Source organism: Symphalangus syndactylus, chromosome 10, assembly GCF_028878055.3.
Source record: "Symphalangus syndactylus isolate Jambi chromosome 10, NHGRI_mSymSyn1-v2.1_pri, whole genome shotgun sequence".
Classification (NCBI taxonomy): domain Eukaryota; kingdom Metazoa; phylum Chordata; class Mammalia; order Primates; family Hylobatidae; genus Symphalangus; species Symphalangus syndactylus.
This window is the reverse complement of record NC_072432.2, coordinates 12903600-12909418: the sequence shown is the minus strand read 5'-3', so window position 1 is coordinate 12909418 and position 5819 is coordinate 12903600. Positions and strand designations below refer to the sequence as shown.

Sequence of the window (5819 nt, the reverse complement as noted above, 5' to 3'; positions counted from 1 at the left end):
AGACAAGCTTTCCCTGTCAAGCTCTGCCTGAATTGCAGATTCAAGAGCAAAATAAGTGTTTTTGTTGTTTTTCGCCTCTATGTTTGGGGATAGTTTGTTACACAGTACTTGATAAATGGAATAGATTCCATATCAACCCCTTACTTAGTTCTACTAAAACTCCAGCAGGAAATCAGAGTATCTGAAAATTCAGCCACATTAAAGTGACACTGTGATTGAATCTATATTGGCTTTTTGTTTCAATGATGCTGATAAACTTGTTTATCGGGTTCAATTTTCTACTTAGGCTGCATTAGGAGAATGCTTTACTTCTCTTTATCTAAACTTTTCTTCTTGTTCCTGTAGCTCAGTGATGAGTAGTGGCTTAGAGCGTTGTCTGCATTACTGTGGTGGCCTCTCCAACAAGCCAGTTTCTAAGACTTTGGAGGCAGAGTCACCTAGCTTCATTTAAAGGCAAACGAACAAAAAATTCTTCTAGTTGCAAGTCTCTGTGATCTTCCACGTTCTGACATGCTGATGCCTGACCAATTGCAAACATTCATTATCCCTTGTCATTTAAGCAAGGCGAGCATAAAATGGCAGCAAGGTCAAATGTCAGCATGGTGTTGGCAAGTGTCATGGAGCCATCCTGATTGATAAGGTCTGTGTGGGCAGCTGGAAATTAACTCATACTCAGTCCCCACCTAAAATAACAGGAGGTGCCAGAATCCCCTTCCCTCCAAGGTTTCCCAGCAGGGAATTCACTGCTGGGCCTGCAGAGTTTCCCGTTGTCCACTCCCTAGAGCTCTATAAATTTTCTTCTTGTTTTGCTATTTGACCCTCTTGATTTAACAACTACAAAAAAGGCAACAAACTCCAAAGGAAAGTTCAAGGAAGCTTGAATTAATACTTTTCAAATGGAGCTACAAATAGGTAATAGGGTGGCACCATGGTTAAGGACTTTGGAGTTAGAGCCCCAGGTGGCCCTGAGCCCTGATGCCTTAGTCCTGGCCAAATTATGTAGCCTGGGAGAGCCTGGCTTCCTTCATCTTTAAGATGGGCATAAGACAACCTCACCCCATTGGATTGCTGTGAAGCTTGAATGAGAAAATACCACATGAAAACACCAGGCCTGGCTTCCAGGAGGAGCTCAGTGGATGTGAGTGACTGTTGCATTGAATCAGAGAGGAATCACTAGGATTCTTCAGGTCTTTTGTAACTTTCTAGAAGTCCACTTTAATATCCAGTAAAACCAGTGTGACACAGGGTAAGTAGGCATCAGTGTATTTCAGGGACACAATCATGATTTAGCCGAGCCCCAACCAGATGACAGAGTTGGAAATGCTCTCTGAAAGATCTCGTCAGGGTAATTATGGGGGAGGTGCTCCCTTCATAGGGATGATATTAAAAGCAGACTCATCTTTCTGTCTTAGTGCAAAGTTTCTCACAAAGAAAAACAAAAATAAAACTACTTTCAAGCACTCGAAAATTGCAACAGAGTGAACTCTTTGGTCCTCTACCTTAGAACCGCGGCTCTCGTTGTTTGATGGGCATCAGGTTCATCATGAAACCCACAGACCCACTGCCCTGCTCCAGACCTGCTGAATCAGATTCTCCAGGTGTCAACAGTCTCTAAAGTTCCAGAGGCGATTCACACAGTAGGCTACTAACTCTCTGCTGTGCCAGGATCTCCAAGGAATTTGAGTGAGGTATTGAGATAGGAAACAAGATGTGTGATCATTCTCAAAGGGAAAGGCAAGGCTTTGAGGGATGGGCATTGCTTTCAGGGATGAGAAATCCTTTAGCAGAAATGGGTCTAGGCTCAAGAGCTCATGATCCTCCTGTTCCATCTCACCTGTTAGAGCATCATTGATTCATTTATTGATTCATTCATTCATTCTTGTGCACATTCAACAAGGGCTTGAGTGACTACTTCATTTCAAGGACAGCTGCCCTATCACGCAGGCACTAGGATGGCCCCATTTGACAGCCTTTGTGTAAAATGCAAATAAATGCATGGCATGGTCCCTTCCTTGAAGGAGCTCTCAACATTAAATCAACAGCATTATGATCTTAGGGTTGTTCTACCTGGGAAACCATGAGGCCTATGTGTGAGGCATGTTAGGAAGTAGGGAGAAGCTGATAGACATTTAAAAGACCAAATTATTTTAAAATAGCAGAAAATACCAGCACAAACTCAAACAGGACAGAGACAAGAAAAAGAGGTTGAGACAATAAACCATCTATTTAGCATAGACCTCTAATAAGGAAACTGCTCAAACTAGTAAGTTAACACAGATTTTTTTTTTTTTTTTTGACTAAGTCTCTCTTTGTTGCCCAGGCTGGAGTGCAGTGGTGCAATCTCAGCTCACTGCAACCTCTGCCTCCCAGGTTCAAGCAATTCTCCTGCCTCAGCCTCCCATATAGCTGGGATTACAGGTGCCTGCCACCACGCCCGGCTAATTTTTTGTATTTTTAGTAGATATGGGGTTTCACCATGTTGGCCAGGCTGGTCTCGATCTCCTGACCTCAGGTGATCCGCCCGCCTCGGCCTCCCAAAGTGCTGGGATTACAGGCATGAGCCACCGTGCCCAGCCAGTTAACACAGAATTTTTACCAAGTGAGCTATAGCAAATTTTCTTGAACTTGTGCTAAGTTTTGTGGTCTGTTTATAAATAAAGAATGTCTAACAACGATCCCAAGAAAAGCTGTGCTAGAGTTTTTGGCTGCTCTAAGAACTCTTGTTGGCCCCTTGTGGGATGGTTAGAAAAATATTAAAACAGAAGCACTAATAGACCCCAAATATATTTTCAATGACAGCAAGTTAAAATGAACTTTTGACAAATTGCACAACCCATCTGAGCTATCTCAAAGTGGGTGCAATGAACCGAGGCTGAGAATCACCTACGGGCTGGTGTCTTATTGATAATCTCACAGCCCAGAGTTAAGCAACCAATGCTAGGACAAAACTCTGGGCATGGGAGCTGCAGAACGAGGAAATCAGACTGCAGTTGACTGAGGGAAGTGGGCTTCTGCCTCTGGTACTAACCACTGGGCTACAGAGAGAAAGTCACTTAATGTACCTGAGTCCAGGCACAGTGGTGCACACCTGTAATCCCAGCACTTTGGGAGGCAGAGACGGGCAAATAGCTTGAGCCCAGGAGTTCGAGACCAGCCTGGGCAACATAGTGAGATTCCATCTCTACAAAAAATTTAAAAATTAGCTGGGTGTGGTGTTTTGCATCTGTAGTCCCAGCTACTCGGGAGGCTGAGGCAGGAGGATCAATTGAGCCTGGGAGGTTGAGGCTGCAGTGAGTCATTATCATGCCACTGCACTCCAGCCTGGGTCATAGAGTCAGGAGTTTGAGATCAGCCTGAGCAACATGGCAAAACCCCATCTCTACTCTAAATACAAAAATAAGCTGGATGTGGCGGTGTGCTCTTGTAGTCCCAGATACTCGGGAGGCTGAGATGGAAGGATCTCTTGAGCCTGGAAGTTTGAGGCTGCAGTGAGCTGTGATCATATCACTGTACTCCAGCCAGGGTGACACAGCAAGACCCTGTCTCAAAACAAAAAAAGTACTCGAGCTTCTGTTTATCTGGGGACAAAAATAACTCCAAGATGTGTTGTTAAGACCGAAGAACAAAACAGATATGAAAATATTTCCAAATATAGAGCACCCTACAAAGGTTAATGATTATTATGTATTTTCATTACTGCCTAAGGAATCTGAAACTATTCAGTGGTCAAGATAGCAGCTTCAAGAGTTGATCTGCTAAATTCTAGTGGGGGGACTTCAGGCTCTCCCTCCAAGGAGTTTGGCTGAAATTTTGAGAGAAACTGAAAACCTTGGCAGTTGGTCACTTTATATTAATTCAGGGAAATGGACATACATCAGGAGCCTTAGGAAGAAAGGGAGGAACATAACATCACCAATTTCAGGAAGCTTCTGGAAACAGCTGTGGGCATGGCCAGGAGAATCTTTTCTCTAGTTTTTCTTTGTTAGCTTGCGACCCTACGTTTGTTTTTGTAACCCTCAATGGTCATGCTTAGCGTAGACATTTTTCCCCCCACATCTAGGCTAGAACCTAAATAGAATTGTTCACCTTTCATTCAGACTCCATCATAATAAAGGAAACCAAAACCAACAGCGGTGCTTTATCTTTGATCTTCCAAAAGATTCCATAAATAAACTGAGAAGAGCTATTCTAATTTCACAAGGATGTCTCCGTAGGCATCTGGCAGAGTCTGCAGACTGGCTTACACAGTGTGTATTCCAGCCTCTCTCTGGGGCGCCTTCCTGTGCTCTAGAGGGTGGGAGGCATTTGTTAGAGTCCCGTGCAACAGGGCACACACGTGATGGTGAATTTTATGCATCAACTTGGCTGGGCCACGGTGCCCACGTGTCTAGTCAAACACTATTCTGGATTTTTCCATGAGGGTGTTTTGGGATGAAATGAACATTTCAATCAGCGGGCTTTGAGTGAAGCAGACTGTCCTCTGTGAAGTGGGAGGGCCTCATCTCATCAGTTGAGGGCCTGAATAGAACAAAAGACTGACGTCCTCCAAGCAAGAAAGAATTCTGTCAGCAGACGGCATTTGAACTGGAGCTCCACCATTAGCTCTCCTGGGTCTCCAGCCCACAGACCCACCCTGTGGATTTTAGACTTGTCAAGCTTCCATTGCTGTGTGAGCAGCTTCCTTGTAATAAATCTCAATCTCTCTCTCTCTCTCCACACACACACACACACACACATGCACACACGCACACACGCGCGTGTGTTGTTTCTCTGGAGAACTGGAATACAAGGCACCTAATACCTAATTCAGGTCACCTAAAATGGAATTGCCATTTCACCATCAGGAACAATTGCCTGGGACTCGAATCCTGAACTGACCTGGGGAGGGGAAGTGGGATGAAGGGCGGCACTGAGTGGGTGTGCACGCAGCAGCAACAGTCACATGCAGGGCTGGCCTGCAGGCAGGCGGCTCTCCGGTGACAACAGAATCTCAGCTTCTTGGTGGCCCCTTTCTGCTGTGTGGCTTTGGGAGGCAGCCTAGAGTGTCTTCAATTTCTTGAGTCCCCCCCTAGTGATGCTGGGAGTCATTGAACAGCCAGTAATCAATCCTCCTCTGTGTAACTAGCCAGGGCAGACTCTGCTGTCTGCAAGTGAACCCTGACCAGCACAGCACATCGGTCATTTTAGCTCCTGAAGCTCCTATTGTTAGCTGAGCGCAGGAGCCATGGTGATCCAACAAAGAACCTTCTATGAAGGCCCACACCGTGAGAAATTGAGTGGAAGCTCTGAACGCACAGAAACTGCACAGCAGCGTCTCCTTCTGTGACAAGGAGGCTGAATCCTCCAGGCTGGGTCACTTCTCATACTCTCCACACTCCCCAGTAAGGAATCATCCCCGCATGCCACCATCCAGGAGGCTAATTTCACTCCCGACAGTACAGCGGCATCCCACAGTGGCATCCAAGACAAACATCATCAGGGACCTGGGCAAAGGGCAAGGGGACAAGCAGCTGCTACTCAGATGTGGGCTTTGCCCATCGCGAAGGACTCATAAGCGTGTTTCCATGGCGGGAAATGTGGCTTCTCTTTCTCTGGCTTCGTCTCCTCCAAAGCTTAAAAATTTCAAGGCTTCAGGGTGGCTAGAGTTAATAATGACTTAATTTTACATTTTAAAATAATTAAAAAGATATAACTGGGTTGTTTGTAACAAAATGGATAAATGCTTGAGGGGATGGAGACCCCATTCTCCACGATGTGGTTATTACATGTTGCATGCCTGGATTGAAACATCTCAGGTACCCCATAAATATATACACCTA

At 45.3% G+C, this 5819-nt stretch overlaps 1 long non-coding RNA gene across 1 annotated transcript; it reads right to left on the bottom strand.

Annotated features, from left to right (window-relative positions):
- Positions 1 to 793: 793 nt before the first annotated feature.
- LOC134731578 (uncharacterized) lies at positions 794 to 4991 on the bottom strand. Its single transcript, XR_010113982.1, has 3 exons — positions 4879 to 4991; positions 4087 to 4285; positions 794 to 2067 (listed from the first exon to the last, which is right to left on the bottom strand). It is a non-coding gene; the product is annotated as an uncharacterized lncRNA (long non-coding RNA).
- Positions 4992 to 5819: the final 828 nt, after the last annotated feature.